Below are 14765 nucleotides of genomic sequence, written 5' to 3' on the forward strand. Positions count from 1 at the left end.
CCCTTGATACGAAACATGATATGTGAACCTATTTGGTTTTGTATTCGGCAAAATGAAATTATTTGAATGACCATTGTCCCAAAAATGAGATTTTAGCCTTTATGGTTAAAAGTTTGATAAATATTAATGTTGAATTTGTCCCTCGATGTCCTTTATTGCGTAACATAATATTTGAATCAATTTCGTTTTAAATTTGGTAAATAGAAAGTAATGAGATGACCCTTATCGCGAAAACGAGAGTTTAGCTTATATTGTTACATATTTGTTAAATATGAAGGTTGAACATGTCCCTCGATGTCCCTTGATGCGAAACATAATATGTGAACCTATTTGGTTTGAAATTCGGTAAAATGAAAGTATTGAAATGACCCTTGTCGCGAAAATGAAATGTTAGCCTATGTGGTTAGAAGTTTGATAAACAGTGAACTTGTCCCTTGATGTCCCTTGATGCGAAACATGATATGTGAACCTATTTGGTTTTATATTCGGAAAAATGAAAGTATTGGAATGACTTTGTCGCGAAAATTAGATTTTAGCCTATATGGTTAGAAGTTTGATAAAGGTTGAACTTCTCCCTCGATCTCCCTTGATACGAAACATGATATGTGAACCTATTTGGTTTTGTATTCGGCAAAATGAAATTATTTGAATGACCATTGTCCCAAAAATGAGATTTTAGCCTTTATGGTTAAAAGTTTGATAAATATTAATGTTGAATTTGTCCCTCGATGTCCTTTATTACGTAACATAATATTTGAACCAATTTCGTTTTAAATTTGGTAAATAGAAAGTAATGAGATGACCCTTATTGCGAAAACGAGAGTTTAGCTTATATTGTTACATGTTTGTTAAATATGAAGGTTGAACATGTCCCTCGATTTCCCTTGATGCGAAACATGATATGTGAACCTATTTGGTTTGAAATTCGGTAAAATGAAAGTATTGAAATGACCCTTGTCGCGAAAATGAAATGTTAGCCTATGTGGTTAGAAGTTTGATAAACAGTGAACTTGTCCCTGGATGTCCCTTGATGCGAAACATGATATGTGAACCTATTTGGTTTTATATTCGGAAAAATGAAAGTATTGGAATGACTTTGTCGCGAAAATTAGATTTTAGCCTATATGGTTAGAAGTTTGATAAAGGTTGAACTTGTCCCTCGATCTCCCTTGATACAAAACATGATATGTGAACCTATTTGGTTTTGTATTCGGCACAATGAAATTATTTGAATGACCATTGTCCCAAAAATGAGATTTTAGCCTTTATGGTTAAAAGTTTGATAAATATTAATGTTGAATTTGTCCCTCGATGTCCTTTATTACGTAACATAATATTTGAACCAATTTCGTTTTAAATTTGGTAAATAGAAAGTAATGAGATGACCCTTATCGCGAAAACGAGAGTTTAGCTTATATTGTTACATGTTTGTTAAATATGAAGGTTGAACATGTCCCTCGATGTCCCTTGATGCGAAACATGATATGTGAACCTATTTGGTTTGAAATTCGGTAAAATGAAAGTATTGAAATGACCCTTGTCGCGAAAATGAAATGTTAGCCTATGTTGTTAGAAGTTTGATAAACAGTGAACTTGTCTCTCGATGTCCCTTGATGCGAAACATGATATGTGAACCTATTTGGTTTTATATTCGGAAAAATGAAAGTATTGGAATGACTTTATCGCGAAAATTAGATTTTAGCCTATATGGTTAGAAGTTTGATAAAGGTTGAACTTGTCCCTCGATCTCCCTTGATACGAAACATGATATGTGAACCTATTTGGTTTTGTATTCGGCAAAATGAAATTATTTGAATGACCATTGTCCCAAAAATGAGATTTTAGCCTTTATGGTTAAAAGTTTGATAAATATTAATGTTGAATTTGTCCCTCGATGTCCTTTATTACGTAACATAATATTTGAACCAATTTCGTTTTAAATTTGGTAAATAGAAAGTAATGAGATGACCCTTATCGCGAAAACGAGAGTTTAGCTTATATTGTTACATGTTTGTTAAATATGAAGGTTGAACATGTCCCTCGATGTCCCTTGATGCGAAACATGATATGTGAACCTATTTGGTTTGAAATTCGGTAAAATGAAAGTATTGAAATGACCCTTGTCGCGAAAATGAAATGTTAGCCTATGTTGTTAGAAGTTTGATAAACAATGAACTTGTCTCTCGATGTCCCTTGATGAGAAACATGATATGTGAACCTATTTGGTTTTATATTCGGAAAAATGAAAGTATTGGAATGACTTTATCGCGAAAATTAGATTTTAGCCTATATGGTTAGAAGTTTGATAAAGGTTGAACTTGTCCCTCGATCTCCCTTGATACGAAACATGATATGTGAACCTATTTGGTTTTGTATTCGGCAAAATGAAATTATTTGAATGACCATTGTCCCAAAAATGAGATTTTAGCCTTTATGGTTAAAAGTTTGATAAATATTAATGTTGAATTTGTCCCTCGATGTCCTTTATTACGTAACATAATATTTGAACCAATTTCGTTTTAAATTTGCGAAATAGAAAGTAATGAGATGACCCTTATTGCGAAAACGAGAGTTTAGCTTATATTGTTACATGTTTGTTAAATATGAAGGTTGAACATGTCCCTCGATTTCCCTTGATGCGAAACATGATATGTGAACCTATTTGGTTTGAAATTCGGTAAAATGAAAGTATTGAAATGACCCTTGTCGCAAAAATGAAATGTTAGCCTATGTTGTTAGAAGTTTGATAAACAATGAACTTGTCTCTCGATGTCCCTTGATGCGAAACATGATATGTGAACCTATTTGGTTTTATATTCGGAAAAATGAAAGTATTGGAATGACTTTATCGCGAAAATTAGATTATAGCCTATATGGTTAGAAGTTTGATAAAGGTTGAACTTGTCCCTCGATCTCCCTTGATACGAAACATGATATGTGAACCTATTTGGTTTTGTATTCGGCAAAATGAAATTATTTGAATGACCATTGTCCCAAAAATGAGATTTTAGCCTTTATGGTTAAAAGTTTGATAAATATTAATGTTGAATTTGTCCCTCGATGTCCTTTATTACGTAACATAATATTTGAACCAATTTCGTTTTAAATTTGGTAAATAGAAAGTAATGAGATGACCCTTATCGCGAAAACGAGAGTTTAGCTTATATTGTTACATGTTTGTTAAATATGAAGGTTGAACATGTCCCTCGATGTCCCTTGATGCGAAACATGATATGTGAACCTATTTGGTTTGAAATTCGGTAAAATGAAAGTATTGAAATGACCCTTGTCGCGAAAATGAAATGTTAGCCTATGTTGTTAGAAGTTTGATAAACAATGAACTTGTCTCTCGATGTCCCTTGATGCGAAACATGATATGTGAACCTATTTGGTTTTATATTCGGAAAAATGAAAGTATTGGAATGACTTTATCGCGAAAATTAGATTTTAGCCTATATGGTTAGAAGTTTGATAAAGGTTGAACTTGTCCCTCGATCTCCCTTGATACGAAACATGATATGTGAACCTATTTGGTTTTGTATTCGGCAAAATGAAATTATTTGAATGACCATTGTCCCAAAAATGAGATTTTAGCCTTTATGGTTAAAAGTTTGATAAATATTAATGTTGAATTTGTCCCTCGATGTCCTTTATTACGTAACATAATATTTGAACCAATTTCGTTTTAAATTTGGTAAATAGAAAGTAATGAGATGACCCTTATCGCGAAAACGAGAGTTTAGCTTATATTGTTACATGTTTGTTAAATATGAAGGTTGAACATGTCCCTCGATGTCCCTTGATGCGAAACATGATATGTGAACCTATTTGGTTTGAAATTCGGTAAAATGAAAGTATTGAAATGACCCTTGTCGCGAAAATGAAATGTTAGCCTATGTTGTTAGAAGTTTGATAAACAATGAACTTGTCTCTCGATGTCCCTTGATGAGAAACATGATATGTGAACCTATTTGGTTTTATATTCGGAAAAATGAAAGTATTGGAATGACTTTATCGCGAAAATTAGATTTTAGCCTATATGGTTAGAAGTTTGATAAAGGTTGAACTTGTCCCTCGATCTCCCTTGATACGAAACATGATATGTGAACCTATTTGGTTTTGTATTCGGCAAAATGAAATTATTTGAATGACCATTGTCCCAAAAATGAGATTTTAGCCTTTATGGTTAAAAGTTTGATAAATATTAATGTTGAATTTGTCCCTCGATGTCCTTTATTACGTAACATAATATTTGAACCAATTTCGTTTTAAATTTGCGAAATAGAAAGTAATGAGATGACCCTTATTGCGAAAACGAGAGTTTAGCTTATATTGTTACATGTTTGTTAAATATGAAGGTTGAACATGTCCCTCGATTTCCCTTGATGCGAAACATGATATGTGAACCTATTTGGTTTGAAATTCGGTAAAATGAAAGTATTGAAATGACCCTTGTCGCAAAAATGAAATGTTAGCCTATGTTGTTAGAAGTTTGATAAACAATGAACTTGTCTCTCGATGTCCCTTGATGCGAAACATGATATGTGAACCTATTTGGTTTTATATTCGGAAAAATGAAAGTATTGGAATGACTTTATCGCGAAAATTAGATTATAGCCTATATGGTTAGAAGTTTGATAAAGGTTGAACTTGTCCCTCGATCTCCCTTGATACGAAACATGATATGTGAACCTATTTGGTTTTGTATTCGGCAAAATGAAATTATTTGAATGACCATTGTCCCAAAAATGAGATTTTAGCCTTTATGGTTAAAAGTTTGATAAATATTAATGTTGAATTTGTCCCTCGATGTCCTTTATTACGTAACATAATATTTGAACCAATTTCGTTTTAAATTTGGTAAATAGAAAGTAATGAGATGACCCTTATCGCGAAAACGAGAGTTTAGCTTATATTGTTACATGTTTGTTAAATATGAAGGTTGAACATGTCCCTCGATGTCCCTTGATGCGAAACATGATATGTGAACCTATTTGGTTTGAAATTCGGTAAAATGAAAGTATTGAAATGACCCTTGTCGCGAAAATGAAATGTTAGCCTATGTTGTTAGAAGTTTGATAAACAATGAACTTGTCTCTCGATGTCCCTTGATGCGAAACATGATATGTGAACCTATTTGGTTTTATATTCGGAAAAATGAAAGTATTGGAATGACTTTATCGCGAAAATTAGATTTTAGCCTATATGGTTAGAAGTTTGATAAAGGTTGAACTTGTCCTTCGATCTCCCTTGATACGAAACATGATATGTGAACCTATTTGGTTTTGTATTCGGCAAAATGAAATTATTTGAATGACCATTGTCCCAAAAATGAGATTTTAGCCTTTATGGTTAAAAGTTTGATAAATATTAATGTTGAATTTGTCCCTCGATGTCCTTTATTACGTAACATAATATTTGAACCAATTTCGTTTTAAATTTGCGAAATAGAAAGTAATGAGATGACCCTTATTGCGAAAACGAGAGTTTAGCTTATATTGTTACATGTTTGTTAAATATGAAGGTTGAACATATCCCTCGATTTCCCTTGATGCGAAACATGATATGTGAACCTATTTGGTTTGAAATTCGGTAAAATGAAAGTATTGAGATGACCCTTGTCGCGAAAATGAAATGTTAGCCTATGTGGTTAGAAGTTTGATAAACAGTGAACTTGTCCCTTGATGTCCCTTGATGCGAAACATGATATGTGAACCTATTTTGGTTTTATATTCGGAAAAATGAAAGTATTGGAATGACTTTGTCACGAAAATGAGATTTTAGCCTATATGATTAGAAGTTTGATAAAGGTTGAACTTGTCCCTCGATCTCCCTTGATACGAAACATGATATGTGAACCTATTTGGTTTTGTATTCGGCAAAATGAAATTATTTGAATGACCATTGTCCCAAAAATGAGATTTTAGCCTATATGGTTAAAAGTTTGATAAATATTAATGTTGAATTTGTCCCTCGATGTCCTTTATTGCGTAACATAATATTTGAACCAATTTCGTTTTAAATTTGGTAAATAGAAAGTAATGAGATGACCCTTATCGTGAAAACGAGAGTTTAGCTTATATTGTTACATGTTTGTTAAATATGAAGGTTGAACATGTCCCTCGATGTCCCTTGATGCGAAACATGATATGTGAACCTATTTGGTTTGAAATTCAGTAAAATGAAAGTATTGAAATGACCCTTGTCGCGAAAATGAAATGTTGGCCTATGTGGTTAGAAGTTTGATAAACAGTGAACTTGTCCCTTGATGTCCCTTGATGCGAAACATGATATATGAACCTATTTGGTTTTATATTCGGAAAAATGAAAGTATTGAATGACTTTGTCGCGAAAATTAGATTTTAGCCTATATGGTTAGAAGTTTGATAAAGGTTGAACTTGTCCCTCGATCTCCCTTGATACGAAACATGATATGTGAACCTATTTGGTTTTGTATTCGGCAAAATGAAATTATTTGAATGACCATTGTCCCAAAAATGAGATTTTAGCCTTTATGGTTAAAAGTTTGATAAATATTAATGTTGAATTTGTCCCTCGATGTCCTTTATTACGTAACATAATATTTGAACCAATTTCGTTTTAAATTTGCGAAATAGAAAGTAATGAGATGACCCTTATTGCGAAAACGAGAGTTTAGCTTATATTGTTACATGTTTGTTAAATATGAAGGTTGAACATGTCCCTCGATTTCCCTTGATGCGAAACATGATATGTGAACCTATTTGGTTTGAAATTCGGTAAAATGAAAGTATTGAAATGACCCTTGTCGCAAAAATGAAATGTTAGCCTATGTTGTTAGAAGTTTGATAAACAATGAACTTGTCTCTCGATGTCCCTTGATGCGAAACATGATATGTGAACCTATTTGGTTTTATATTCGGAAAAATGAAAGTATTGGAATGACTTTATCGCGAAAATTAGATTATAGCCTATATGGTTAGAAGTTTGATAAAGGTTGAACTTGTCCCTCGATCTCCCTTGATACGAAACATGATATGTGAACCTATTTGGTTTTGTATTCGGCAAAATGAAATTATTTGAATGACCATTGTCCCAAAAATGAGATTTTAGCCTTTATGGTTAAAAGTTTGATAAATATTAATGTTGAATTTGTCCCTCGATGTCCTTTATTACGTAACATAATATTTGAACCAATTTCGTTTTAAATTTGGTAAATAGAAAGTAATGAGATGACCCTTATCGCGAAAACGAGAGTTTAGCTTATATTGTTACATGTTTGTTAAATATGAAGGTTGAACATGTCCCTCGATGTCCCTTGATGCGAAACATGATATGTGAACCTATTTGGTTTGAAATTCGGTAAAATGAAAGTATTGAAATGACCCTTGTCGCGAAAATGAAATGTTAGCCTATGTTGTTAGAAGTTTGATAAACAATGAACTTGTCTCTCGATGTCCCTTGATGCGAAACATGATATGTGAACCTATTTGGTTTTATATTCGGAAAAATGAAAGTATTGGAATGACTTTATCGCGAAAATTAGATTTTAGCCTATATGGTTAGAAGTTTGATAAAGGTTGAACTTGTCCCTCGATCTCCCTTGATACGAAACATGATATGTGAACCTATTTGGTTTTGTATTCGGCAAAATGAAATTATTTGAATGACCATTGTCCCAAAAATGAGATTTTAGCCTTTATGGTTAAAAGTTTGATAAATATTAATGTTGAATTTGTCCCTCGATGTCCTTTATTACGTAACATAATATTTGAACCAATTTCGTTTTAAATTTGCGAAATAGAAAGTAATGAGATGACCCTTATTGCGAAAACGAGAGTTTAGCTTATATTGTTACATGTTTGTTAAATATGAAGGTTGAACATATCCCTCGATTTCCCTTGATGCGAAACATGATATGTGAACCTATTTGGTTTGAAATTCGGTAAAATGAAAGTATTGAGATGACCCTTGTCGCGAAAATGAAATGTTAGCCTATGTGGTTAGAAGTTTGATAAACAGTGAACTTGTCCCTTGATGTCCCTTGATGCGAAACATGATATGTGAACCTATTTTGGTTTTATATTCGGAAAAATGAAAGTATTGGAATGACTTTGTCACGAAAATGAGATTTTAGCCTATATGATTAGAAGTTTGATAAAGGTTGAACTTGTCCCTCGATCTCCCTTGATACGAAACATGATATGTGAACCTATTTGGTTTTGTATTCGGCAAAATGAAATTATTTGAATGACCATTGTCCCAAAAATGAGATTTTAGCCTATATGGTTAAAAGTTTGATAAATATTAATGTTGAATTTGTCCCTCGATGTCCTTTATTGCGTAACATAATATTTGAACCAATTTCGTTTTAAATTTGGTAAATAGAAAGTAATGAGATGACCCTTATCGTGAAAACGAGAGTTTAGCTTATATTGTTACATGTTTGTTAAATATGAAGGTTGAACATGTCCCTCGATGTCCCTTGATGCGAAACATGATATGTGAACCTATTTGGTTTGAAATTCAGTAAAATGAAAGTATTGAAATGACCCTTGTCGCGAAAATGAAATGTTAGCCTATGTGGTTAGAAGTTTGATAAACAGTGAACTTGTCCCTTGATGTCCCTTGATGCGAAACATGATATATGAACCTATTTGGTTTTATATTCGGAAAAATGAAAGTATTGAATGACTTTGTCGCGAAAATTAGATTTTAGCCTATATGGTTAGAAGTTTGATAAAGGTTGAACTTGTCCCTCGATCTCCCTTGATACGAAACATGATATGTGAACCTATTTGGTTTTGTATTCGGCAAAATGAAATTATTTGAATGACCATTGTCCCAAAAATGAGATTTTAGCCTTTATGGTTAAAAGTTTGATAAATATTAATGTTGAATTTGTCCCTCGATGTCCTTTATTACGTAACATAATATTTGAACCAATTTCGTTTTAAATTTGCGAAATAGAAAGTAATGAGATGACCCTTATTGCGAAAACGAGAGTTTAGCTTATATTGTTACATGTTTGTTAAATATGAAGGTTGAACATGTCCCTCGATTTCCCTTGATGCGAAACATGATATGAACCTATTTGGTTTGAAATTCGGTAAAATGAAAGTATTGAAATGACCCTTGTCGCAAAAATGAAATGTTAGCCTATGTTGTTAGAAGTTTGATAAACAATGAACTTGTCTCTCGATGTCCCTTGATGCGAAACATGATATGTGAACCTATTTGGTTTTATATTCCGAAAAATGAAAGTATTGGAATGACTTTATCGCGAAAATTAGATTATAGCCTATATGGTTAGAAGTTTGATAAAGGTTGAACTTGTCCCTCGATCTCCCTTGATACGAAACATGATATGTGAACCTATTTGGTTTTGTATTCGGCAAAATGAAATTATTTGAATGACCATTGTCCCAAAAATGAGATTTTAGCCTTTATGGTTAAAAGTTTGATAAATATTAATGTTGAATTTGTCCCTCGATGTCCTTTATTACGTAACATAATATTTGAACCAATTTCGTTTTAAATTTGCGAAATAGAAAGTAATGAGATGACCCTTATTGCGAAAACGAGAGTTTAGCTTATATTGTTACATGTTTGTTAAATATGAAGGTTGAACATGTCCCTCGATTTCCCTTGATGCGAAACATGATATGTGAACCTATTTGGTTTGAAATTCGGTAAAATGAAAGTATTGAGATGACCCTTGTCGCGAAAATGAAATGTTAGCCTATGTGGTTAGAAGTTTGATAAACAGTGAACTTGTCCCTTGATGTCCCTTGATGCGAAACATGATATGTGAACCTATTTTGGTTTTATATTCGGAAAAATGAAAGTATTGGAATGACTTTGTCACGAAAATGAGATTTTAGCCTATATGATTAGAAGTTTGATAAAGGTTGAACTTGTCCCTCGATCTCCCTTGATACGAAACATGATATGTGAACCTATTTGGTTTTGTATTCGGCAAAATGAAATTATTTGAATGACCATTGTCCCAAAAATGAGATTTTAGCCTATATGGTTAAAAGTTTGATAAATATTAATGTTGAATTTGTCCCTCGATGTCCTTTATTGCGTAACATAATATTTGAACCAATTTCGTTTTAAATTTGGTAAATAGAAAGTAATGAGATGACCCTTATCGTGAAAACGAGAGTTTAGCTTATATTGTTACATGTTTGTTAAATATGAAGGTTGAACATGTCCCTCGATGTCCCTTGATGCGAAACATGATATGTGAACCTATTTGGTTTGAAATTCAGTAAAATGAAAGTATTGAAATGACCCTTGTCGCGAAAATGAAATGTTAGCCTATGTGGTTAGAAGTTTGATAAACAGTGAACTTGTCCCTTGATGTCCCTTGATGCGAAACATGATATGTGAACCTATTTGGTTTTATATTCGGAAAAATGAAAGTATTGAATGACTTTGTCGCGAAAATTAGATTTTAGCCTATATGGTTAGAAGTTTGATAAAGGTTGAACTTGTCCCTCGATCTCCCTTGATAGGAAACATGATATGTGAACCTATTTGGTTTTGTATTCGGCAAAATGAAATTATTTGAATGACCATTGTCCCAAAAATGAGATTTTAGCCTTTATGGTTAAAAGTTTGATAAATATTAATGTTGAATTTGTCCCTCGATGTCCTTTATTACGTAACATAATATTTGAACCAATTTCGTTTTAAATTTGCGAAATAGAAAGTAATGAGATGACCCTTATTGCGAAAACGAGAGTTTGGCTTATATTGTTACATGTTTGTTAAATATGAAGGTTGAACATGTCCCTCGATTTCCCTTGATGCGAAACATGATATGAACCTATTTGGTTTGAAATTCGGTAAAATGAAAGTATTGAAATGACCCTTGTCGCAAAAATGAAATGTTAGCCTATGTTGTTAGAAGTTTGATAAACAATGAACTTGTCTCTCGATGTCCCTTGATGCGAAACATGATATGTGAACCTATTTGGTTTTATATTCCGAAAAATGAAAGTATTGGAATGACTTTATCGCGAAAATTAGATTATAGCCTATATGGTTAGAAGTTTGATAAAGGTTGAACTTGTCCCTCGATCTCCCTTGATACGAAACATGATATGTGAACCTATTTGGTTTTGTATTCGGCAAAATGAAATTATTTGAATGACCATTGTCCCAAAAATGAGATTTTAGCCTTTATGGTTAAAAGTTTGATAAATATTAATGTTGAATTTGTCCCTCGATGTCCTTTATTACGTAACATAATATTTGAACCAATTTCGTTTTAAATTTGCGAAATAGAAAGTAATGAGATGACCCTTATTGCGAAAACGAGAGTTTAGCTTATATTGTTACATGTTTGTTAAATATGAAGGTTGAACATGTCCCTCGATTTCCCTTGATGCGAAACATGATATGTGAACCTATTTGGTTTGAAATTCGGTAAAATGAAAGTATTGAGATGACCCTTGTCGCGAAAATGAAATGTTAGCCTATGTGGTTAGAAGTTTGATAAACAGTGAACTTGTCCCTTGATGTCCCTTGATGCGAAACATGATATGTGAACCTATTTTGGTTTTATATTCGGAAAAATGAAAGTATTGGAATGACTTTGTCACGAAAATGAGATTTTAGCCTATATGATTAGAAGTTTGATAAAGGTTGAACTTGTCCCTCGATCTCCCTTGATACGAAACATGATATGTGAACCTATTTGGTTTTGTATTCGGCAAAATGAAATTATTTGAATGACCATTGTCCCAAAAATGAGATTTTAGCCTATATGGTTAAAAGTTTGATAAATATTAATGTTGAATTTGTCCCTCGATGTCCTTTATTGCGTAACATAATATTTGAACCAATTTCGTTTTAAATTTGGTAAATAGAAAGTAATGAGATGACCCTTATCGTGAAAACGAGAGTTTAGCTTATATTGTTACATGTTTGTTAAATATGAAGGTTGAACATGTCCCTCGATGTCCCTTGATGCGAAACATGATATGTGAACCTATTTGGTTTGAAATTCAGTAAAATGAAAGTATTGAAATGACCCTTGTCGCGAAAATGAAATGTTAGCCTATGTGGTTAGAAGTTTGATAAACAGTGAACTTGTCCCTTGATGTCCCTTGATGCGAAACATGATATGTGAACCTATTTGGTTTTATATTCGGAAAAATGAAAGTATTGAATGACTTTGTCGCGAAAATTAGATTTTAGCCTATATGGTTAGAAGTTTGATAAAGGTTGAACTTGTCCCTCGATCTCCCTTGATAGGAAACATGATATGTGAACCTATTTGGTTTTGTATTCGGCAAAATGAAATTATTTGAATGACCATTGTCCCAAAAATGAGATTTTAGCCTTTATGGTTAAAAGTTTGATAAATATTAATGTTGAATTTGTCCCTCGATGTCCTTTATTACGTAACATAATATTTGAACCAATTTCGTTTTAAATTTGCGAAATAGAAAGTAATGAGATGACCCTTATTGCGAAAACGAGAGTTTAGCTTATATTGTTACATGTTTGTTAAATATGAAGGTTGAACATGTCCCTCGATTTCCCTTGATGCGAAACATGATATGTGAACCTATTTGGTTTGAAATTCGGTAAAATGAAAGTATTGAAATGACCCTTGTCGCAAAAATGAAATGTTAGCCTATGTTGTTAGAAGTTTGATAAACAATGAACTTGTCTCTCGATGTCCCTTGATGCGAAACATGATATGTGAACCTATTTGGTTTTATATTCGGAAAAATGAAAGTATTGGAATGACTTTATCGCGAAAATTAGATTATAGCCTATATGGTTAGAAGTTTGATAAAGGTTGAACTTGTCCCTCGATCTCCCTTGATACGAAACATGATATGTGAACCTATTTGGTTTTGTATTCGGCAAAATGAAATTATTTGAATGACCATTGTCCCAAAAATGAGATTTTAGCCTTTATGGTTAAAAGTTTGATAAATATTAATGTTGAATTTGTCCCTCGATGTCCTTTATTACGTAACATAATATTTGAACCAATTTCGTTTTAAATTTGGTAAATAGAAAGTAATGAGATGACCCTTATCGCGAAAACGAGAGTTTAGCTTATATTGTTACATGTTTGTTAAATATGAAGGTTGAACATGTCCCTCGATGTCCCTTGATGCGAAACATGATATGTGAACCTATTTGGTTTGAAATTCGGTAAAATGAAAGTATTGAAATGACCCTTGTCGCGAAAATGAAATGTTAGCCTATGTTGTTAGAAGTTTGATAAACAATGAACTTGTCTCTCGATGTCCCTTGATGCGAAACATGATATGTGAACCTATTTGGTTTTATATTCGGAAAAATGAAAGTATTGGAATGACTTTATCGCGAAAATTAGATTTTAGCCTATATGGTTAGAAGTTTGATAAAGGTTGAACTTGTCCCTCGATCTCCCTTGATACGAAACATGATATGTGAACCTATTTGGTTTTGTATTCGGCAAAATGAAATTATTTGAATGACCATTGTCCCAAAAATGAGATTTTAGCCTTTATGGTTAAAAGTTTGATAAATATTAATGTTGAATTTGTCCCTCGATGTCCTTTATTACGTAACATAATATTTGAACCAATTTCGTTTTAAATTTGCGAAATAGAAAGTAATGAGATGACCCTTATTGCGAAAACGAGAGTTTAGCTTATATTGTTACATGTTTGTTAAATATGAAGGTTGAACATGTCCCTCGATTTCCCTTGATGCGAAACATGATATGTGAACCTATTTGGTTTGAAATTCGGTAAAATGAAAGTATTGAGATGACCCTTGTCGCGAAAATGAAATGTTAGCCTATGTGGTTAGAAGTTTGATAAACAGTGAACTTGTCCCTTGATGTCCCTTGATGCGAAACATGATATGTGAACCTATTTTGGTTTTATATTCGGAAAAATGAAAGTATTGGAATGACTTTGTCACGAAAATGAGATTTTAGCCTATATGATTAGAAGTTTGATAAAGGTTGAACTTGTCCCTCGATCTCCCTTGATACGAAACATGATATGTGAACCTATTTGGTTTTGTATTCGGCAAAATGAAATTATTTGAATGACCATTGTCCCAAAAATGAGATTTTAGCCTATATGGTTAAAAGTTTGATAAATATTAATGTTGAATTTGTCCCTCGATGTCCTTTATTGCGTAACATAATATTTGAACCAATTTCGTTTTAAATTTGGTAAATAGAAAGTAATGAGATGACCCTTATCGTGAAAACGAGAGTTTAGCTTATATTGTTACATGTTTGTTAAATATGAAGGTTGAACATGTCCCTCGATGTCCCTTGATGCGAAACATGATATGTGAACCTATTTGGTTTGAAATTCAGTAAAATGAAAGTATTGAAATGACCCTTGTCGCGAAAATGAAATGTTAGCCTATGTGGTTAGAAGTTTGATAAACAGTGAACTTGTCCCTTGATGTCCCTTGATGCGAAACATGATATGTGAACCTATTTGGTTTTATATTCGGAAAAATGAAAGTATTGAATGACTTTGTCGCGAAAATTAGATTTTAGCCTATATGGTTAGAAGTTTGATAAAGGTTGAACTTGTCCCTCGATCTCCCTTGATACGAAACATGATATGTGAACCTATTTGGTTTTGTATTCGGCAAAATGAAATTATTTGAATGACCATTGTCCCAAAAATGAGATTTTAGCCTTTATGGTTAAAAGTTTGATAAATATTAATGTTCAATTTGTCCCTCGATGTCCTTTATTGCGTAACATAATATTTGAATCAATTTCGTTTTAAATT

This window comes from Medicago sativa, chromosome 1 (genome assembly GCF_051527215.1).
Source record: "Medicago sativa cultivar Bolivia chromosome 1, Bolivia_mono, whole genome shotgun sequence".
In the NCBI taxonomy this organism is placed as follows: Eukaryota; Viridiplantae; Streptophyta; class Magnoliopsida; order Fabales; family Fabaceae; genus Medicago; species Medicago sativa.